We start from the raw sequence: 25051 nt of genomic DNA on the forward strand, positions 1-25051 counted from the left end.
GCTGTCCCTAAGTGACTGTCTGCAGGTAATCAGAGGAGACCCAACAAGTCATCATACAGCAAGCCCTACGGGGACAGTGCTACAGACTCAATACCAAACTACAAAATCTTTGTATGATATTGATCCAATGTGCAAGTTGCATACATCCTTATCCATTTTTATCATCCCTGCTTACCATTACTACCATTACTATTCTTACCATCAGGGCCACTGATAAGGCAGTACAGCCAGCCCTTCTGTACTGGGCCTAGGCCCCATCAGTTTAAAAGGGGGCCTAGGTACCCGCTGAGCAGGAAGTCCGGCTGAACTGTTATTTTGCAGACACTGATCCTCTTCAGCCTTCCCTTGCAGTTCTGCTGGCTTCTCCAACTCTTTCTCCCTCCTGCTGAACTGCAGGGGGATTGGTTCTAGAACATGTGCCCCTTCCATCTGCTGTCTGAGCCCCCCCTGTGTGCCCCCTTCCCCTGCAGCGCTGTCAGCTTCCCTCTCCTATCCCATGTGGGCACACAGGGGAATGTTTCAAGAAAGAGCGGGGGAAGGGGCCGGTATGTATGTAATTTTCTGGCCCCTTCTTTTCCAGAATGAACACAGTGAGCAATCGGTATAAATCACTCCTGTGTCCATTCATCACTAAAGCATAGCAAATGGTGTTTACTATGCTTCGGTTTGTGAATGAGCAGGAAGCCTCAGAGAGCGTCCCATTCATTTATTGGTGTAGCTGAGGCTACAGAGAAAGACTAAATAATCTATGTCCTCAGACACTTTTGGACGGGAGAAGGGGGCCCTGTCAGGTAGGCTATACGGGGCCCCGTGATTTCTAACAGCAGTCCTGCTTACCATTGCTAAATTTTCTCACCATCACTGTCAATTCTTAATCTCCCTGCCTTTTATTTCCATCCTTGCCCATTTTTATCATCTCTGCTTACCATTACTACCATTTCTATTCCTTCCATTGCTACATTTTCTTACTATCACTGTCCATTTTTAACCGCTCTGCCTCCTATTACCATCTTTGCCTATTTTTACTATTGCTGCCAATTCTTATCATTGCTGTCCATTCTTAACATCCTACCTCTTCTAACCGCCCTTGCCCATTCTTAAATGATAAGTTAATTTTTTTTTCTTCTAAATTCCAGCTTCTCTATGCATACTATCAATGTATTTCTTTTGCAGAAATAAAAAAGCTTTCAGTTTACCTTACACACCCCTTATCTCTGTGTCCAGCCGGTTGTATAAAAACAACTTTCTGGAGGGGACACCTCCTGATTTGGCAGTGCTGCTTGGTTGTAAATGAGCTAGTCGGGGCCTGGGAGGTCCCCAGCAGTCTCTATGGTCTAGGACACCAAAAGCAGTGTCATTAGGTCACTTCTGGTTAGGTTTAGATGTAAACACTGCCTTTTTTTTTTTTTTTTTAGTAAAGCATGAGATCAATATTTTTTCTTTATCCAATGCTTTCCAGGGTAGAGAAGAGATCTGGGGTCTTATAGACCCCAGATTTCTCCAAAAAAAGGACCTGTCATGCCTTATCACAAGGGATGTTAACATTTCTAGTGATAGGAATAAAAGTTTTATTTTAAAAGTTTTAAAACTTAAGGGACAGTGTAAAAATAAAAAAGAAATAGCGTAAATAATTAAAAAAAATTAAAGTGCCCCCCACCCTTCAGCGCAAAAGCAAATCCATACATAGGTGGTGCACGCATATATATACTGTGTTCACACCACACAGGTGAGGTATTGCCGCGAACATAGAGGGAGCAATAATTCTAGTGCTAGACCTCCTTTGTAACTCTAAACTGGTAACCTGTAAACATTTTTAAAGCATTAATAATAAAGGAGTGAAGAAAATTGCACCGCTGCTAACTTGCAAATTAAACACTCACCCTGCGCTCTAATCCAATCAGAGATATATATACAAAACATACACGACCAGTGAGGTCTCAGCTGCTGTTATAATCAAAGTATATGTAAAAAAAGGTGTGATAGAGAACCAATTGAGTCGTAAGGACTTCCACTGAGAGCGTGTGTGCGCGGCGCGGTCGGACGATTTTTAACTACCTTGCGGTGCAGGCGCACTCGGCACCGACGCCGTCACCCGGAAGTAAACGAGACACGTTCACTTCCGCTTACATGACGTCAGATCCTGTGAAGTAATCCGCGTCCGGACATCCGCCCCGCAGATAACACATAACATCTACTTCCGGTCACTCCCCAGGTCTCGCCTTATAGGGAAATGACCGAACAGTGAAGCGGGCAGTTTTCAAATAGCCAATACTTTCTTATGATACCGCCATACAGCGTCCATGGATTTATTCGATTGCACATCATTTTGCAAATGTACCAATTCAACAAATCAGGATATTGCACGTTATTAATACAAACCCTAAAACCACATCAAAATGACTCATATTAGGAAAAAATATATAAACATAAAAACATTAGCAGATGACGAGTAATGGATATGAATTAATTTAAATACATATATACAAGAAATATAACACATTTTCATATATATAAAATTGGTAAAATATATATCATAAAAACACTATAAATAATCTAATATGTACTAGACAACTAGGCATATTAATAACATTAATACCTCACTGAGTTAAAACATTACATGTAAAATTCACATTAATAAAATTCATAGGAAATAGTATTAAAATTAATTAATCGGAATCAAGATAAATATCATTGTGTGTAAAAAAGCATTAAAGAGGATCGGATTCTAAGAGAAGTTTCAATAATTGCTAATGAAGCAGTTAATGTCTAAATCAATATTTAAACCTTTGGGATGTAAGGATTCTGTAAGATAAATCCAGTATGTTTCACGTTTGGAGAGTTCACGAACTCTATTAGATCCTCTCCATACTGGATCTACCCTTTCTACTCCCCAAAATTTGAGATGTGTGGGATCTCTATTATGGTGATCGCCAAAATGTAAGGATACGTTATGATCTTTAAATCCTTTTCGGATGTTTGCAATATGTTCTGATACCCTCACGGCAATGGTGCGTTTTGTTCTTCCAATATATAACTTATTGCATGGACACTGCAAACAGTACACAACGTGTGTACTGTTACAAGTTATTAGATCATTAATCTCGAAACATTGTCCATTGGAAGGAGACGTGAACATTGTCAGATTCCTCAAGTGTGTGTGTACCTGTCTGCATGTTTTGCATTTCCTACACGCGAAAAAAACCTGTGGTCTTATCCCAAAACATGCTTTATAGGGGGATCCAACACTTTTTTTACCACTTGGTCCCCAAACATGGGCCCTCTCCTATAAATAAATGAAGGGGTCTCAGGTAACACCCCACCCAGAACCTTGTCCATACATAACACAGACCAATGCTTTTTAAAATCTGCTCTACATCCTGATACTGTGCATTGTACTGAGTTATCAAACTCCACTCGTGATCACGTGTGGGCTGTCTTACAGTATCCCTCAAACATTCATCCTGAGTGAGATCGCCCACCTCAGCAATGGTTACATCCAGTTTATTTGTTACATATCCCTTTTCTGCAAATCTTTCTTTTAAAACAGGAGCCTGGGTAATATAATCATCATCAGTGGTGCAGTTTCTCCTTACTCGGAGAAACTGTCCCCTCGGGATGTTGGACACAAGTTCGGAGGCAGCCATAGGATGATTTGGAGTTTATTCTGAAAGCGAGCTTTGATCATTTATCTGGTGAGTTCCAGGAGAGAGGGGGGAGCACCGGTGATTGGTGGATGGTTGGTGACCACTAGAGAATCCTTCACACCCTTTTCCCCTGTAGCTTTGGACTGTCTCTCATTGGAACTGTTACAAACTCTACTATGTGTCACTATCCCTCCTGTGTGAGAGTGACATATTTATGTCAATAGACCTTTTTATATGAGCGCTGTTAGTGTTGTAGATTATCTATAGGATCAATTGGTTCTCTATTACACCTTTTTTTACATTTTTAAAGCATTGCCTATGGAGATTTTTAAATGTCGTAGATTGTCAGCATTCCATGAGAAATTATCAAAAAATTGGGTCATATAAAATTCATCAAACAGTATTTTTTTTCAAAAAATTGTGTTTAAAAAACCATTGCATATATACTGCGTGAAGCAATGACCACCATTTTATTCTCTAAAAATATATATATGTATAATCAATGATTGGGCATTATTCCTCCTACTGACACCAATGTCTGGCCCCCCAAAAGTCTGAACTGGCCCTTTGTTTAGAAAGTTTGGAGATCCCTGCCTAGATCATTCATTGTGATGGAGCGGTCCCTGATGAGGCCCCATGTACACCTGGGCCCAGGGGTGCCCGCTCAATAGGACGGCCCTGCATTGGTGCATTCTGTATGGCACACAAATGCATCTTCCCAGTGAAGCAATACAGCACAATGTGCAACATCCTTCCAGCGTGTATTGATAAAAATGCTACAGTACATGCATGATTTTCAGTTCATTGTGGTGTGTTTGGCAGCTCATTCAAATGGACTGCCCCCAATACAAATGGCTAAAAAGTCGTACCAAAATAAAGTTTGACTAAAAATTTGGAAAAAAAAAACGTACTTCAGCCCAGCTTCCAATGCTTACGGGAGGGGCTGGTGACGTCAAAACATCCCCTAGGATAGCTAAGTGCTGAACATTACAATAAAGTTACATTTTGCAATAGGTTGGAGCACATTCCAACGGGATTTTGAGTGCCCAGCTTTCCAAGGAGGCAGGGGTAGGGCAAGGTGGCCTCCCAGGTCATTTTTTAAAATTCTTTTTTATAATAGAACTTTATTTTTGCATAGTTTTAAGCCATTAGAAATTTTAAAAGGGGTTGGAGGCTGAAAGTGCAGCATATCATCAGTTTTGATGGAAGGTCGGTTTTAGTTCCCCCTATACAAAACAATGGGAGTTAAACGAGAAAACATGGTGCATCTCAAGCAACAGCACTGAAAGCACCTAAAAGCGTGTATTCACTAACACTTGGTGAGCAAAGGCTTATATGCTCTACATGCCAGTAACACTTAGGCCCCTTTCACATTCCCCTTTCACATTTGTACAACTTCAAAGTTTGGAGTGCAACTTTGATGCAACTTTGGATGGGTGCAACTTGGATACGACTTTGGCTTTGACCAGTTTTAATGGACAACTGTTGCACGCAAGTTGCATTGTATAACATTCAGGTATGACTTTCATGCAACTTCTGAGGGTTAACATTAAAGTCTATGGCTCTCAAGTTGCATGAAAGTCGGACCAAATAGTGCATGAACTACTTTGAAGTTGCTGCAACTTTAAGTTGCGCATATATGAATGGGTATTATTGGAAAACATGGGGAATGACATGTCGTGCAACTCTGATGTCCAAAGTTGCATGACAAGTTGCACAACTGTGAAAGGGGCCTGGAAGCGGTAGTTAACTCTGCTATATAATTTTTTTTTTAGGGCCCCATAGGTGTGTTATGCCATACTGTGCTAGAATGCGCAGAATTTTAGTACATCATGACAGACTTACCTCTCAAATGCTGCCCTCCAGCGCTGCAATGAGATCAATCCAGTGGGCTCCCAGAATTTCCATCTTCGCCTGCTCTTCCTTCCAGGTTTCCGTGCCTTCGGCTGTTTAATAGGCCGGGCTGCGAAGGCATCACTCTCTCGCATGTGCATGGGAGTCACATCGCTGGGGCACAGATCGGGGCCGTAAATGTTCGCTGAGTTGTGCAAGTACGGCTCAGTGTACATGATGGGTGACAGGCAGGAGGATAGGGTCTCTTCTGTCATAAATACCCTGCCTGTCAGCAAATTAAAAAAAAAAACAAAATAACTTTACTTCCAATTTAAGCTCACTATATACTATACAATCTCATTTGGACCCATCAACAACTATGTGGTGAAAGGGCCTGCCCACTTAGATACAGACTGATTAGATAGATTAGGTGTGTCCTCCTAATTTAGAGTTTTGGTACATCTAAAGGGAATTGTACAATCATACTATATCCAGTTGCAGACTCTGGGTGCAATAGACACACCCAAAAACATGTCATCAGTGTACACAGGGCGTGTCTAGTACGTCCAGTCCTTCTGCTCTGCTGCTGGGATTTCCCCTGTCCCAGTACAATGCAATTAAGCTGTGATTATTCACAGCTGCATTGAGGCATACTCAGGTAAGGTCGGCAGCAGGAGCTGTCAGGCAATATTTACCAACAACATTGAGGGAACACAGAAAGTTACATTGAAACATTGTAACTTTCTGTTTGTTCATTTACAGATCAAAAGGATGAACTTTGATCTCAGATGCAGAAAGTTAAAGCAACCTTGACAAGTAAAAAAAGTATTATTTTTTTTTCTAATTAAATGTTCCTCTGTTGAACCACTTATTAACCCCTTAGGCTGCCCATACATCTTGTACAATTTTCTTTTAGATTTACCAAAAGCCATAAAATATGAGGTCAAAACTAAAAAACTTTCAATTGTATCCAATTAGGCAGGCCCTTGCACTACATAGTTAGGCCCCTTTCACACATATGGTCAGTTTGTCCATTTTTCATCCATCCGTTGATGGATGAAAAAGGGACATCAATGCATCTCTATGGAAAAACGGATGACAACAGATGATCATCCGCTAACATCCGTTTTCATCCACGTCCGTCAATGTCCGTTTTTTGGACCGGATGAATGCCCTATTTTTCATCTGTCAAAAACACGGATCGGATGAAAAACTGATGTAAACGGACAACGGTTTTTGCATTGGTAGTGGATGTAAAAAAAATGGATGAAAAATGGATGCAAAAATGGATGAAAAACTGATACATTTTGACGTGACTGAAAGGGGCCTTAGAGTAAATCTAAAGGAAAATTGTACAAGAAAACTGAACATGTATGGCCAGCCTTAGTTTACTCTAATTAGCACAAATTAACTCATTTCTCTCCTTCTCCATTCAATTATAATTCTCCTGGTGATTTTATTCTGTTTAATTAACTAATAATAAAACGTTGTCTTGTTCAATAATATTTTTACATATATTTGCATGTATCACACTGAAAATAGTGCAAAATTAAAAAAAATACACTTCCCTTCATCTGTAAATAACTTTGCAATGCTTTGTACCAAAATCATAATTTTAGTGTTATTTTAAACAGGACAAACTACAGAATAAAATGCACTCTTTTTTAATGTGCAGTAACACTATTTATGTTTAAAATAAGAAAACAAACAGAAGGCGCCTCTTAGTGCACGAAACAAAAGACGTTTATTGTCAAAAGATAAAAATGCACTTACTAGCATTAAAATAAACCAGGCTCATCATAAGTTGTGGCAAGGAATCCAGTGACAGGTGGTCCCAGGGGTGGTCCAATGTGCAGCTCGATGGCGGAGATCGCAACCGACCAGCAGAGGGGGACTACAGGAGAAAGAACCAGGAAGGACAGGCGTGCTTCCGGGACCAGCATGGAACACAAATGTCAGGAAATTATGTCAAAGGGGCGGAATACATTTCGGAGCATCGATTGGCTCCTTCTTCATGCTGATAACTCAGAACATGGCCGTGTCTTTTTATACCCACTGGGGTCGAGGTCATAGGCATGACCATGGGTGGGAACTGGGATAGCAGCAGCCCGGAATGTAGATTTATACATAAAAGGCATAGGTAAAAGGCAATAAACAAATGTAGATAGTAAATAATACTAAATAAATTAGATGTGAAAAAATACATACTGAGGGGAATGGTACAGTGCAATGGAATTATTGAAAATTTGAAAGAACATCAGGTAAGTGGCACAAAAAACACAAAAGAACACAAATGAATTAAGGGGGACCAGTGGAACTACCGATGCCAGTAAGGCAAATATGGAGCAATGGGGGGGGGAAGAAAAATAATAATGAGGGCAGACAATAAATGTATAAAGGAATGAATGTAAAAAATAGTGCAAATATACATATGTATATGTGTAGTATGTATATAAAAATGTACAGCAGAGGCACTATATTTAAGGGAATATTTAAGGGAATTTTTCTTTTTTATTATTACACTTTAAACATCAGTAAATCTTCTCATTTAAAATTGATTATTTTTTACAAACTTTTTTTTTCATTGATACATGTCCCCCAGGGCAGTACCTGGACCCCCATGCCCTTTTGTATGGCTAATAGCTTGCATCTAAGCCCTCAAAATGGGCATTTTTGATTTTTCCAGTTCGGGTCCCATAGACTTCAATGGGGTTCATTGTTCAGCTCCGAAATTTTGCAATGTTACAAAGTTCTGGCGTGAACTGAAGAGATGACTAGCAGACAGGCAGTGCTCACAACATGAAAGAAGATTTTCTAAGTAAGCTTATATTGGATTTGTTGGTATAAATATTATTTCCATTGTTATTACAATGCTGATGCTATAGGATTATGTGCCGGTTCAAACATATGCGATGCGGGAACCCTGCGAATCCACTGCGGGTTCCCTCGTCGCACTCGACTCACAGATAGTTCACGCTGCCATATGCGAATCGCTGGGGGTGTCAATACAAAGTTAATGACACCCCCCAGATTAGTTCGCATATCGCAGTACGAACTGTCAGTTTGGACATGAGTCGGATTGCATAGGTGTGAAAATCCATGCGATCCGATTCTGGTGTGGACCAAAAAAAGGGTCCTGTGCGAGTTGTGTCCGAATGCGATGCAAATTCAGCCATACAATCTGTATGGCTGAATTTGCAACGCACAGACATTGCATGTGATTTGCATAGCAGTGCTCTCTGAATCACATGCGATGTCTGTCATTGCATATGTGTGAATCGGGTCTAAAGTGTAAGCTGTGACCATAGATTTCCGTTAACATATTTACATTGGACAAGTCAACTTCTTAAAGCACTGCTGTCTCCTAGTACTAAAGGCTTTCCATACCGCCTACTGTAAGACTTACTACAGTACTGTTATATAGTAATTATTATCATTTCATTAAAACAATTTTAAAATGTACGATTTTGTAATATCAACAGATACACAGACCTTGTTATTTATAGTATTTAAAAAAATGTGCATGTGTGCATTTGTTTAGATATTGTTGAGATGTCATCATAAAATATTGACACAGCAGGAAAAAAGATGCAAACATTTGTAACCTTTGCCTTGATGTGGCTTCCAGTGCTTGAATATAAAGAATATTATTATTTCATATCAGTTCCTTTATTGTCACACCATGACAACAGCTATTTGACTTAAACATGACACATCATGAAAGTCAATAGTGAAGAAAAGAAAGCAGTTTGAGGATTTAAAAATAATAGTCTCCTGTTGTCAGGTACCTTTTCTTGAAAATGGCAAAGGCTTTATGCAATGGCTAGACCAGAATAATGATCCGGAGGAGCGTGGAATCAATGGCCTCCACCTACACTCTTGTCAATCTCTTCTTGTCAGGTTATCTGATAGAATGTCAAATGGAAAAGGGTAATCCTCAGAGCCTTTTCTTTCCTTCCCAATTCCATTAACTTACACCTTTATCTGTCTAGTCATTTCCAAAAGTGGACACCAAAGCTCATTTAGCAGGCTGAAAAAAATGGGGCTCCACTGCAAACGTGACAATTTGTCAGACCTCAATGCTATTTTTATACAGAGCTGGCTATTTTTTTAGGTTTTGATATGTTTAACTCCTCAGTATGCTGGTGACTACGATGGTGTTCGTATTGATAGAAGTTTCTGCCGCTGTGTTCTTTGTTGCTTGTTAAAGGTAGAGTCACAGTGATATTTCAGTCCACATATGAAGCGTCTAGAAAATATTTGAAAAGTTTAATAAAGCGGAGTTCCACCCAAAAATGGAACTTCCCCTCATCTGCTTCCTCCCCCCCTCCGGTGGCACATTTGGCACTTTTCAAAGGGAAGGGGGGACCGGATACCTGTTTTTGACATGTACCCTTCCCCACCTCCAGGAGACAGTGCTGCAGGCACCATCCCACGAAAGTTCGGCCCCCACCTCCTTCAACCGCCACCAAGCCAATTAGAATGTGCAGCGTGCATGCACAGTAGGGAACTGGCTGTAAAGTCAAAAGGCTTCACTGCCAGTTTCTCTTAGAACGAATGGCGGTGGCAGCGCCCTGCAGCCGATCCTAAAAATCAGCTGGGGTGTTGACATCGTGGGCTCCCTGGACAGGTAAGTGGCCTTAGATTAAAAGTCAGCAGCTACAATATTTGTAGCTGCTGACTTTTCTTTTTTTTTTCCCCAAGCGGAACTCCTCTTTAAAGACAGTAACATGCCAGGAAGGGAAGCATAGTGAAAGATGTGGAGCGAAGGATACCTCAGATGACTAACCCCTATTTAACTCTCAAACCCATAATAATACTAACAATTTGTGGAGGTTGCAACAAACCTAATTTTTAATTAAAAATTTCAGAATTTCACTTAACCACTTTACAACCGGAGGATTTTGCTGTCTTACGTCCAGACCACTTTTTGTGCTTCGGCACTGTGCGACTTTAACTGACAATTGTGCGGTCATGCAATGTGGTACCCAAACAAAATTTACGTCCTTTTTTTCCCACAAACAGAGCTTTCTTTTGGTGGTATTTGATCACCTCTGCGCTTTTTATTTTTTGCGATATTAATAAAAAAAGAGCGAAAATTTTGCAAAAAAATGAAATTTTCAACTTTGTCTTTTAAAAAATATCCAATATACTCAATTTATGTCATATTTTTTGGCCAAAATATATTTAGCTACATGTCTTTGACAAAAAAAAATTCAATGAGCGTATTTTTATTGGTTTGCGCAAAAGTTATAGCGTCTACAAACTATGGTGTAAATACTGAAATTTTACGCAGCTTTAATTTCTGACTGCCTATCTCAATTCATGAAGTGCTAAAATGGCAGGGCAGTACAAGACCCCCCCAAATTACCACTTTTTGGAAAGTAGACATCCTAAGGAATGTTCTGAGATGCATGTTGAGCTCATTGAATATTTAATTTTTTTGTCACAGGTGTTTGAAAAATGAATAAAAAAAAAAAATTTTTTTTTTTAACACAAAGTTGTCACTAAAAGATAAATTTCTCACACATGCCATGGGTATATGTGTAATTACACCCCAAAATATATTCTGCTGCTTCTCCTGAGTACAGGGATACCACATATGTGAGACTTTTTGGGAGCCTAGCTGTGTACGGGACCCCGAAAATCAATCTCCATCTTTAGGTTTTCTAATGGCGTAAATTGCTGATTTTACTCCTCACTACCCATCACAGTTTCGGAGGCCCTGAAATTTCAAGATAGCACAAAACCCCCCAAATGACCCCATTTTGCAAAGTAGACACCCCAAGCTATTTGCTGAGAGGCATGGTGAGTCCATGGAATATTTTATATTTTGCCACAAGTTTTGGGAAAATTACAATTTTTTTTTTTTTTTTTTTTAAACACAAAGTTGTCACTAAAAGATAAATTTCTCACACATGACATGGGTATATGTGGAATGACACCCCAAAATACATTCTGCCGCTTCTCCTCAGTATAGGGATACCCCATGTGTGAGACTTTTTGGGAGCCTAGCTGTGTACGGGACCCCGAAAATGAATCTCCATCTTTAGGTTTTCTAATGGCGTAAATTGTTGATTTCACTCCTGACTACCCATCACAGTTTCAGAGGCCCTGAAATTTCAACATAGCACAAAACCCCCCCAAATGACCCCATTTTGCAAAGTAGACACCCCAAGCTATTTGCTGAGAGGCATGGTGAGTCCATGGAATATTTTATATTTTGCCACAAGTTCCGGGAAATATATTATTATTATTTTTTTTTTTGTTTTTTTACACAAAGTTGTCACTAAATGATATATTGCTCACACATGCCATGGGTATATGTGAAATGACACCCCAAAATACATTCTGCTGCTTCTCCTGAGTACAGGGATACCACATGTGTGAGACTTTTTTGCAGTCTAGCCGAGTACAGGTCCTCGAAAGCCAACCCCCACTTTCAGGCTTTCCAAGGGTGTAAATTGTTGATTTCACTCCTGACTACCTATCACAGTTTCGGAGGCCATGAAATGCCAAGACAGCACAACCCCCCTCCAAATGACCCCTTTTCGGAAAGTAGACACCCTAAGCTATTTGCAGAGAGGCATGTTGGGTGTTTTGCAGATCTCACTTTTTGTCACAAAGTTTTGGAAATTGAAAAAAGAGGAAAAAAAATGCATTTTCCTGTTTTTTCTTCATTTTCCAAAAAAAATGAGAGATGCAAAATACTCACCATGCCTCTCAGCAAATAGATTAGAGTGTCTACTTTGCAAAATGAGGTCATTTTGGGGGGTTTTGTGCCATCTTGGCGTTTCATGGCCTTCAAAAGTGTGATAGGTAGTAAGGAGTGAGATCAACAATTTACGCCCTTAGAAAGCCTGAAGGTGGGGAGTGGTTTTCCGGGTCCTGTACGCGGCTAGACTGCAAAAAAGTCTCACACATGGGGTATCCTTGTACTCAGGAGAAGCAGCAGAATGTATTTTGGGGTGTCATTTCACATATACCCATGGCATGTGTGAGCATTATATCATTTACTGACAACTTTGTGTAAAAAAAAAAAAAAAAAAAAAATAATAATTTTCCTGAAACTTGTGGCAAAATATAAAATATTCCATGGACTCATCATGCCTCTCATCTAATAGCTTGGAGTGTCTACTTTGCAAAATGGGGTCATCTGGGGGGGTTTTGTGCCATTTTGGCATTTCATGGCCTTCAAAAGTGTGATAGGTAGTAAGGAGTGAGATCAACAATTTACGCCCTTAGAAAGCCTGAAGGTGGGGAGTGGTTTTCCGGGTCCTGTACGCGGCTAGACTGCAAAAAAGTCTCACACATGGGGTATCCTTGTACTCAGGAGAAGCAGCAGAATGTATTTTGGGGTGTCATTTCACATATACCCATGGCTTGTGTGAGCATTATATCATTTACTGACAACTTTGTGTAAAAAAAAAAAAAAAAATAATAATTTTCCTGAAACTTGTGGCAAAATATAACATATTCCATGGACTCATCATGCCTCTCATCTAATAGCTTGGAGTGTCTACTTTGCAAAATGGGGTCATTTGGGGGGGTTTTGTGCCATTTTGGCATTTCATGGCCTTCAAAAGTGTGATAGGTAGTAAGGAGTGAGATCAACAATTTACGCCCTTAGAAAGCCAGAAGGTGCGGATTGGTTTTCCGGGTCCTGTATGCGGCTAGACTGACAAAAAGTCTCACACATGGGGTATCCCTGTACTCCGGAGAAGCAGCAGAATGTATTTTGGGGTGTCATTTCACATATACCCATGGCATGCGTGAGCAATATATTATTTAGTGACAACTTTGTGTAAAAAAACAAAAAAAAAAAAAAAAATTGTCATTTTCCTGAAACTTAGGGCAAAATATAAAATACTCCATGGACTCAATATGCCTCTCAGCAAATAGCTTTGGGTGTCTACTTTCCAAAAAGGGGTAATTTGGGGGGTGTTTGAACAGTCCTGGCATTTTATGCTCAATTTTAGCAACACATCACCCACTCTTCTAACCACTTGAAAACCAAGCCTTTTCTGTGAGTTTTTGTTTACATGAAAAAATATTTTTTTTTCACAAGAAAATTACTTTGAACCCCCAAACATTATATATTTTTTTAAAGCAGAGGCCCTACAGAACAAAATGGTGGATGTTGCAATTTTTTTTGTTACACGGTATTTGCGCACACATTTTCCAAACGCAATTTTTGCGTAAAAAAACACTTTTTTTATTTTTAATGCAGAAATACACTATATAATTCCAAATTGTTTGGTAAAATTTAAAAGATGATCTTATGCCGAGTTCATAGACACCTAACATGACATGCTTTAAAAATTGCGCACGCCCGTGCCGCGGCAACAAACTACGTACGGTTTTAAAAGCCTTTAAAAGTCTTTACAGGTTACCACTTTGGACTTACAGAGGAGGTCTACCACAACAATTACTGCCCTCGACCTGGCGTTCATGGTGATACCTCACATGCATGCTGAAATTGCGGTTTACATATGACACTAGACCAACGCTTGTGCGCGCATTTGCGCGCAAGCACGGGGGGACAGGGGGGCTTGATTTTTTTTTTTGTTTTTTTTTTTTTTTTAATTTGCTTTCTTATGTTATTTTGACACCTTTTCTTTCATTTTTTTTTCTTTAATCATTTTTATTGTTATCACGGTGAATTTAAATTTCCTCTATGATAGCAATCTGTAGTGACAGGTACTCTTTTTAAAAAAAATTGGGGTCTTTTATACTCTAGATCTTTCCTCTGACCTTAACGCATCTGACCATACCAAAATTGGTGTGATAAAATACTTTCCCAATTTCCCAATGGCGCTGTTTATTTCTGGCGAAACAGAAGTTATGAAATGCTCGTAGCCTCCGGCATCTTAGGCCATAGAGATGATTGGAGCCATTCTCATCTCCAATCAGCTCTATGGTTAGATAATTGAACCACCGGCTGCACTCTCGGGTTAACCGGTGGGACAGGAGAGCCCGAGAAAAACCGTGGAAGGCAGCGGAAGGCGGCAGGAGGGGGGGGGAGTCCCCTCCCACTGCATGTAAAAGCAGTCTAGCGGCCAATTATCCGCTAGGATTGCTTTTACATGTAAGCCGACCGCTTGCTGTAAAAAACGATACCAAGATGATGCCTAAATCTGCAGGCATCATCCTGGTATAACCACTCAAAGTCCAGCAACGTACCAGTACATTGCTGGTCTTTGTTTGGCATATAGGTTTTTTTTTTTTCATGCAGCCTGTGGGCTGAACGAAAAAAAAGAGAACCTATCAGAAATCAGCACAGGAATAATGCGTAGTATTACTCATCATTAACCGCCCAAACAACCACCCACTGAATTTAATGATGGGTATACACGACACTATCCACGTATACCAAAATAGGATTTTAACTGCAGTGCTGAAATCAGAAAATCACCACAGCTGCTATCAGCAAAGGTATCCATATATGCTGAGCGCAAACGCTGTTTGTGTCAGAATATATAAAATCAATGCATGGTAGCCGACGAGTACCTGCAAGAGAAACAGGTCACAAAAGAATGAAAAAACAAACAAAGTACATTAAAAAAAAGTACATTAGGAAGAGTAGGACATATAAAATGACTGACACAACAAAAGTTTTTGGATTCTCATCATTAACCGCCCAAACAACCACCCACTGAATTTAATGATGGGTATACACGGCGCTATCCACGTATACCAAAATAGGATTTTAACTGCAGTGCTGAAATCAGAAAATCACCACAGCTGCTATCAGCAAAGGTATCCATGTATGCTGAGCGCAAACACTGTTTGTGTCAGAATATATGAAATCAATGCGTGGTAGCCGACGAGTACCTGCAAGAGAAACAGGTCACAAAAGAATGAAAAACAAACAAAGTACATTAAAAGTACATAGGAAGTGTAGAAGAACATAAAAAATGACTGAGACGACAACTATTTTTGGCTTTTATGTATTTTTTTTTTTTTCTTCAAACGTCGAGTTCCAGGTTCCAGGTTCGGGTCTCTCAAAATGACGATAGCCATCGAACATCTTTTGAGACCCTGTGTAAATGTGCCCTAAACTGTGCCGTGCTGTACCCTATGCTAATAATCCACTAGTGTGTGGTAGCGACGGAAACAGTCACCGTGGCAAAGACCAGGTCGGTCAGGACAGTCGGGACAATAATTCCGGGTGTCACGCCTAAATCCGCGCTTGCTGCAGACACGGCATCTTTTTTGGGGGTATCGTTTGGTATCGGTACTCGGGAGGTATTGCGGAAAATGCCTCTCATGCAGCCGCCTCACTGCATCTGGTTGGGGAAGTTGGGCAGGAGCACCAGCTGAATACAGAAGGGCTCTGATTATCTCTTCTTGGAATTGAAAGAAGGATAATGTTCCAGCAGAAGCTTTGTATAAGACAAAAGCGTTGTAAACAGCCAATTGAAATAGGTATACAGACACTTTTTTGTACCAGCGTCTGGCCTTACGGGCAATTAAGTACGGTCCCATCATCTGGTCGTTGAAGTCCACCCCTCCCATTTTACGGTTATAGTCGTGGACACAGAGGGGTTTCTCAACAACAACACCGGTGACCGTAGTAATTTGGACTGCCGTGTCTGGGTGAATGGAGGACAGCACGTAAACGTTTCGTTTGTCCCTCCACTTCACTGCAAGCAATTCCTCGCACCTCAAGCAGGCTCTCTCCCCCGAGCTCAGTGGGGCATTCACTAGCCGTTGGGGGAAGCCCCGGCGATTAGATCGCACGGTGCCACAAGCGCCAATTTGCAATTGATAGAGGTGTCTAAAAAGTGGCACGCTTGAATAGAAATTGTCCACGTACAAGTGGTACCCCTTTCCGAATAAGGGTGACACCAAGTCCCAAACTATCTTGCCGCTGCTCCCTATGTAGCCTGGGCAGTCGGGGGGCTCCACAGTGCTATCTTTTCCCTCATAGACACGGAAATTAACTGTATAGCCTGTGGCCCTGTCACAAAGCTTATACAACTTGACCCCGTATCTGGCACGCTTGCTGGGGAGGTACTGTTTGATAGCAAGGCGACCAGTAAACTTAATCAGGGACTCGTCAACGCAGACATCTTGTTGGGGGGTAAACAAGGCTGCGAACCGCTGATTGAAGTGGTCTATGAGGGGCCGAATTTTGTGGAGCCGATCATATTCAGGGTCTCCCCGAGGACGACAGAGTTCATTGTCGTTGAAATGCATGAACCGAAATATTTGTTGGTATCGAGCCCTGGACATAGCAGCAGAGAACACGTACATTTGATGAATTGGGTCAGTGGACCAATATAACCGCAATTCATTCTTTCTTGTAATGCCCGTGTTGAAGGAAAGGCCCAGAAAGGTTTTAAACTCCTGAATCGTAATAGGATTCCAGGCGAATGGTCTGGCAAGGGGTGAATTTGGGTTGGCGGCGATGAATTGTTGAGCGTACAAATTTGATTGGTCCACAATAGATCTGAAAAGATCTTCAGTGAAAAACAGCTCAAAAAAGTTTATGGGATTAAAACCAGCTGTTTCCACTTGGATTCCGGGTTGGGCGGTGAATGGGGGAAGTACTGGCGCTGTGGAATCTGTGGGCTGCCAATTAGGATATGCCAGCGCTTCAGGGAGGACACTATGGGCTCTACGGGCCTGTCTTCGGATACGCGGTGGCTGCGGGCCACTACTCGTGCTAGCCACCGCACCAGCTTCAACTGCACTCAGGTGACTCGCCACGTCACCAGGTGATACTGCAGTGCTGGTTGAAGGTCCAGGGTGTACTAGGCCGCTCGTGCTTGCCAGTTCACGAGAAGTGTGAGCGGCACTAGTACTGGCACTCTGCTGCATACCAGAAACCTCCAGTTCTTGCAAGTCAACAACTCCAGAATGGGGTCGGGTACGCCTGACCCTAGCAGGGACCCCTCTGTCGGAGCTATCTGTCAGGGAGCCGCTGCCGTCATCTGGTTCGTATATTGACCCTGATTCTGACAGTGAGGCTTCCCCATCGCTCTCACTTGACATGGCCATTATACTGTATATAGCATCATCACTGAACGAACGTTTTGTCATTTTGGTAGCTAAATTTACTCGTACAGTGATGCGACTACTAGGTAATAAAAGCACCTGGTTGTCGAGGACTATTTGGTCGCTACAAAGAAAAACTGCTAGTGCTAACAGAGATCAGGCCTGACTCTGCTAACGCAGCGGTTTTGTGTGATTTGTGTTTTTTGGAAGTGTCAGTAATCTATTGATTACTACACTTGCCTGGGTAAGGTGGGCTGGGCAGGGGGGCTAAACGCAGGTGCTAGCAGGAATCAGTGCTGATTGTGCAAACACTGCGTTTGGGGAACACTAAATTATGAGGACGCTAGTATAGTTCTGATCAGATCAGATATTGATCTGTTCAAACACTATACTAGTAACGGTGGTGTGTGTGTGTTAGTGTACTTGACTCTAACTGACGCTAAGTAACGGTGGTGTAGTGGGACCCTGACGCTAACTAGCTAGCCTAAGTTGTGTCACCCGTGACGCTAATACAATGATCGGTAATCACTGTATATAGTGAACACTGTGACAGGGAAGTGAAGGGGTTAAACTGGGGGAGATCAAGGGGTTAAACCTTTATAGAGGATAGATGGCGGGTGGCCTAAACCTATTCGGGCCTAGCGCAAGCGCAAATTAGGGTCACCAGTGACACTAAATACAGTGATCAGTAGTTATCTGATATACTGTATATATTAGTGCACTGATTTATATGGAGTGAAGGGGTTAACTGGGGAAGATCAAGCGGTTAAAAGTTTATTAGGGAATAGGTGGCGGGTGCCCTAACCCTATATGGGCTTAGCGCAAGCGCAAATTAGGGTCACTAGTGACACTAAATACAGTGATCAGTATTTACCTATATACTGTATTTAGTGCACAGAGTAATAGGTAGTGAAGGGGTTAACTGGGGCTGATCAAGGGGTAAAAACTTTATTAGGGGATAGGTGGCGGGTACCCTAACCCTATTTGGGCCTAACGCAGGCGCAAACTACGCTCACAAGTGACACTTATACAGTGATCAGTAAAATATCTGTATACCACTGTATATAGTGTTCACTGTGAGGGGTTTTGGGGGTGATCAGGGGGTGATCAGAGGTGATGAAGGGGTTAAATGTACCTATGTGAGGTGTGTCAGTGTAGTGTTGGTGGAACTCACGTTTTTACTGTGTCTCTGTCTCTCTCCTGGAACCGAAAGGACTCCAGGAAGGACAGTGACATCACTTCCCCTGTCTGTGTTTACATTACACAGACAGGGGACAGATTGCCATTGGTGGGGACCGATCTACAGACACTGACCAAAAATCATTGGTCAGTATCTGATGACTGATCGGTTCCCTACCGAATGACATCGGGATCGGGACCCGCGGCGCGCGGGAGCGCGCTCTGGAGCCGTGATCGCGCATCACGTTAATACTACGTGGCTGAGCGGTATCGTGCCGCTCTGCCGCAGTAGTATTACCGTGAGCGGTATTAAAGTGGTTAAAGGGTAACTCCACTTTCGTGGGGGGAAAAAATAGCAATCAAAGAAAAAATAATATAGCGTATACAATTACGACACAAATCATGTTGTAATTGAATGTTATTAAAAATGACCTTTCCTTTTCAATCTGCAACTGTTGTCATTTTCTGAAAATGCAATGTAATATGGCTACCTGGAGGTTTTCTGTACACAGAATGTATACTGACCACACCCAAGAAACATAATTTCCTGCTTGTTGATTGGCTCACCAATTTTCCCAGAAGTCTGCACTAAGATACAAGTCAGATTTCTGGCACCCCCTGCAACAAAAATGTAATTTTTGGTGAGATACTCCCATTAGGAACACGTCTAAAAGGGATACAGGCCCAGCAGCTTCCCTCATTAGAGCCCTTCAGGTGCCACAGCTGATTGATAATTATGAAACCACTCCCATTAGATTCATTTTCCCACAGGGGCACAGAGAAACACACAGGGACTTCTTCAGAATAACAAAAGGTAGGAATCTGCAACAAAGGTTGTTATAATCACTGCAATGTACAGAGATCACCCAGAGGGGAATGTCATTTTCTCAACAAAAGTGGAGTTACGCTTTAAAGGCTGTTTCCACTTTTGCAGTCAAATTTGAGGAAAAACCCCAATTATATGATTGTTATATGTGTTCCCAGTCACACCCACCACATTTTTTTTTTACCTCTTACCTTTTAGGGCTCTTTCACACTGTCCGTCCGTCGGACGGACTCCGTTTATCTCAGCGGAAGATCGATCCACCGATCCCTCTCTGAGCAGGAGGATGACAGCTGTCAGTTCCCCATACATCTCAATGAGGGAATCGGATGGGAATGGACCGTCGGTCCATACTCATCCGACCCGATCCACTGGACGGATGGAAAATAGGGTTTCCATCCGTCCAGATTTGATGGATTGGATCGGATGTCAGCGGACATGTCTCCGCTGACATCCGATGCCCCATAGAGATGCATGGGGGGACCGTTCAGATCCACCTGAAAAACTGACAGGCGGATCTGAACGGTCCGCCTGTGTAAAAGTGCCCTTAGAGGCTTCTCAGAAGAAGATGTCATGGCTGACTGCAAGGATTTTAAACAATGTTATATGTTTGTTATGTATTCCCATTCACACATGTCTTTTTTTCAAATATTTCTTACCTTTTACATGTTTCTCAGGAGGAGTTTATTATGGCTTACTGCAAGGATTTTGGAATAACTGTTAGTGAGTCTGTCCCAAGTCTGTCCTCATTATTATACAATGCAAGAAGCCCAGCCTCTGAACCTTTAACCCTTTGTTAGGACAGACAGTGTTCAAATCTAGTTACAATTGATAATGAAGGCCCGCTTGCACAGTACAAACCAGGGTAATTATGGTAAACACAACTGTCCACCCCCCTCGTAAACAAAGATTTTACCTTGCTGGAGGGTCCAAAATAGAGAATCTAAAAAAGGCAAGCTACGATTTTTGAATAATAATTATTGTGTGGAGGAACCGGAATGTGCACCTGTTTCATTCTTCTTCCCTAATCATAATACTAGGTGTAGTATAAGACAGTGTTTCTCAACCTTTTTCCAGTCACGGCACCCTTGAAAAGTATTTTCAGCCTTGAGGCACCATAGTCTAAGTTTTGGTTCACATTACTGCATGTTGGCAAACACGTGCAAAATTTAGCAATTTCCTGACACACAGACAATTGTGCTGCTCTTTAAGAGATGCGCAGAGGTGCAATAATTCTTAAAGGTACCCAATGGCAAACGTGGTGCATTTTAAAAAATGGTCATTTTTTTCCCCCTTTTCCCCCTTTTCCCCCTTTTCCCCCTTTTCTACAAGTAAGTAGGCCAACAGTAACACATTTAAAAAGTAAAAGTAACTCTACTTTTGCTGGGGGAAAAATCAGTCCCCTCTAGATGATCTATGTACATTGCAGGGATTTTAACAAACATTGTTGCAGATTTCTACCTTTTGTTATTCTAAAGAAATCGCTATTTGTCGGTGTCTATGTGCAGAGTGAATGTAAATAATATAAATTTTATAATTATCAATCAGCTGCTGCACTTGCAGGGTTCGAATGAGGAAAGTAGTAGGGTCTGCATCCCTTTCGACATGATTTCCCTTTGGGAGTATCCCACCAAAAATGACATTTTTGTTGCAGGGGATGCCCAAAACCTGACTTGTATCTTAGTGTAGACTTCTTGGAAAATCAGCGAGTCAATCACACAAGCAGGAAATGATGTTTATGGGGGCATTCTGACACCATCTGTGCACAGAACGCCTTCAGTTTGCCATATTGCATTGCACTTCACAGAGAATTACAGAGGAGAAGATTGAAAATGAAGGCCTCATGCACACAGGGCGTTTGAAAAAATGAGCTGCAAAGCCAGTTCTAATGCCAGGAAAATGCAGCTGTAAAAATGTGCTTTTAGAAGCGTTATGTATTGGCGGTAATGCACGTTTTAGCCACTTTAGCAGGCGTTTTTACAGCTTAACGCTGCTGCTCCAGAGTGCGATGGCCCTGTGTTTTTTTTTTACAGCTTAAAAACGCCTACACCACTTACAGCTCTTAAAAGCCTGTGTGTGCATGAGGCCATAGAATAACATAGAGGGGCATTTTTAAGCTGCAAAAAAAAAAAAAAAAAAATGCCTGACGCTCCAAAAAGCAGCTGTAAAAATGCCCTGTGTGCATAAGACCTAAAGGTAATTTTTATTAACATTCTGTTACAATATGACTTGTGTAGCAATTGTATACGCTGTATTATTTTTTATTTTCTATTTTTTCCATATGAAAGTGGAGTTACCCTTGAAAAATGCTTGGGATAAACATACCTTTATCTATATTTAGGCATAAAAAGGAGGGGGTCAGACTTGATAGACCAATTGTTTTTTTTTTTTTGCCCTTACAGCCCATTCACACTGCCGCGACAGGATTTTGTGGGGCGACCTGTGAAGTCGTGGTGCACAGCGTGCACCGCGACCTCGGCGCGACTTGCACGGACTTCATATAATTGAAGTTAATGCAAGTTGCCTCCAGGTCGCCCCAAAGTAGTACAGGACCCTTTTTCTAAGTCGGAGCGACTTGTGTCGTTCCTATTAGAACGGGTCCTGTACTATTCAATGGCGAGCGACCGACCGCGACCTGTGAGGCGACCAAGTCGCCTGACAAGTAGGGATGATCGAACGGTTCGGGTCCACCATCGGTTCGGCCCGAACATTGGGTGTTCGAGGTTCGGCCGAATTTAGAACTTTTTGCCAAAAAAGTTCGGAATTCGGCAACCAGAACCGCCCAAAATGCAATGCTTCAGGAAATGGGCTTTAAAAGCCCGTGATTGGACCAGAACCATTAGCAAAAGCCAATTGAGGGGGCAGGAGAATGCTAGGAATGTGATTGGAGTGACTAGGGGGTCCCTAGACCAATCATTAGTGGATACACCCCCCAGTATATAAGATCGCCCCCGCCATATTCCCAGCATTGTTATACTGGACATGGAAGAGAGTGGAAGCAGTTCTGTTAATTTTACTTTAAAAGTGTCATTTAGCTATTTTTAGTGTGAGGAAAGGGATATCTAGTGTAGTTAGAGTGCTCCTTTACACTTAAGTTAGCTTCAAAAATTTAGTTTCTGTAGGGAAAGTGTTAAGTGTCAGGGGACCGTAGTGTAGTGTAGGGTTAACTGGCAGTGACTGCTATGGCAGGGTGACAAAACCCTTCCATAGCAGGGTGATCGCTATAGAGAAATGATCATTTCTCTGAGTTGCTTCGGGACAGGATTATGGCTTCTCACCAGCAAGCATTTTTTATGCTGCAGGGGCTGCCACTGCCAGTGCTTTTTTGAGGACATGTTTGATGTCAGACATGACATCTGAACATGTGTATAGGGGGTATATATAGACATATATGTCGGAATATATACCCCTAGACATATATAGGTGTGATAGTAGCAGAAATAAATGCTTGCGGTAATGAAATCATTTACAGTAATATATTTCTGCTACTATCACACCTATATATGTCTAGGGGTATATATTCAGACATATATGCCTATATATACCCCCTATACACATGTTCAGATGTTTTGCCTGCCTCAAAAGAACCCCAAAAAATGCCAAAAAAACGCCAGCGTCAAAAAAAAAAATGCCCATGTGTGTTTTTGCTGGCATTTTTTGGGGGGTTTTGGAGGCAGGCAAAACATCAGAACTTGTGCACAGTACCACTATACACAAGTTCAGATGTTTTGAAGTTGTGAAGTTTCAGCTCTGCAGCATGTTCAGAACCCCAAAAAAAAGATCATATAAGTGTAAAAGAGGGGTCCCACCATCCCTGCTCTACTGAAAAATGATCTTTTTTCTGGTTCTGGACATGCTACAGAGCTGAAACTTCACAGGTACACTTTTTAGACCCCCCAGACACTAAATCCAAAAAAAAGTCATGCCTGCCTCCAAAAATGCCAGATAAATGCAAGAAAAAGCGCCGTAGAGAAGCCGTATTCCTGTTCTAATAAAAATTATAAGAAAGTGCTAATTTTTGGGGGGTTCTGGACATGCTACAGAGCTGAAACTTCACATGTACACTTTTTAGACCCCCCAGATACTAAATCCAAAGTAAAAATCAAAAAATCTCTTTTTTTTTTTTTTCAAAAATGACAATTTTTAAGAACTTTTTTTTGTGTGATTTTGTGTCTGGGGGGTCTAAAAGGTGTACCTGTGAAGTTTCAGCTCTGTAGCATGTCCAGAACCAGAAAAAAAGATCATATAGGTGTTAAAGTTAAAGGAGGCTCCTGAACCACATCCCTGTTCTACTGAAAACTTATCTTTTTTTTTTTTTCATGGTTCTGGACATGCTACAGAGCTGAAACTTCACATGCACACATTTTAGACCCCCCAGATACTAAATCCAAAGTAAAAATATAAAAATCTCTTTTTTTAAAAAATTTTTCAATAATTGGCTTTTTTATCAAAAATGACAAATTTTAAGAACTTTTTTTGTGTGATTAATAGTTAATTGGGCATGACCCAGAACCCTAGGCACTTTTTAGGGGCATTTATTGGGTTTTGGGGCTTCAAAATGGTGTTTTTTGATTACCGAAGTTCGGGTCCCATTGATTTCAATGGGGTTCTGAAATCCGGGCCGAACTTTCAGGAAGTTCGGATGTTCTGGCCGAACCGAACTTTTCAAAAGTTCGATCATCCTTACTGACAAGTCGCGCTAGTGTGAATGGACCCTTACTGATCTGTGTTTTTACCAAATGCATGTGTTATTGTCTTAGTAAAAGAAAATATTTAGACAAAAGGTATATTGTAGTTTTATCACATACTTTAAGCTGGCTTTAAGAATTTATAGTTTAGTCACTGAACTTTTAAAAATGTGAAATTTGGTTGCTATAGGTCTCTGCACCTTGCACTTCAGTTGTGTTCCTGCACCACCTTATAGAGTAAGCTCAATTGTATATATATAAATATAGCGGCGCCGGCTACTGCACTTTGTTCTTTTTCTTATTGCATAAGCCAGTTGGACCATACAGCCATACACCGACTTAAATCAATAGCCACTTTATTATCAGTTATTCTTCTAGCCTATTTTTTTTAGAGTTGTGTACATTTCATATTGTGGAGTATTTTATGTATTCGTTTTCTTTTCTTTGTTACATCTTGCTGTATGCTATTGTATGCCTTTTTAAGAAGAAGACATTGACAGTCATAACTGCAAGGCTCTCGTGAAGACACAGTAAAACAAATTCAAGTATAAAACATTGTAGATGTAACATCTGTGCAAATAAATAAAATGTAAATCTAAAAGGCAGATAGCAAGAGAAAGACACAGTGTAACAAATTCAAGTATAAAACAGTGTAGATGTAACATCCGTGCAAATAAATAAAATGTAAATCTAAAAGGCAGCTAGCAAGAGAAAGACACAGTTTCTTGACATAGAAAATAAAAAATATTCGGGAAGACCTTCTATGACTCTGGTCTGGACTGTCTTTTTGAGCTAAGTGACTATTATCTCTTTTTTGGGGCGCTGCAATATATTTTTTATTAAGTTATAATAAAAATAATAATTATTATAATAAATAATAA

This window comes from Pelophylax lessonae (genome assembly GCF_965119305.1).
Source record: "Pelophylax lessonae genome assembly, chromosome: 1".
Lineage (NCBI taxonomy): Eukaryota > Metazoa > Chordata > Amphibia > Anura > Ranidae > Pelophylax > Pelophylax lessonae.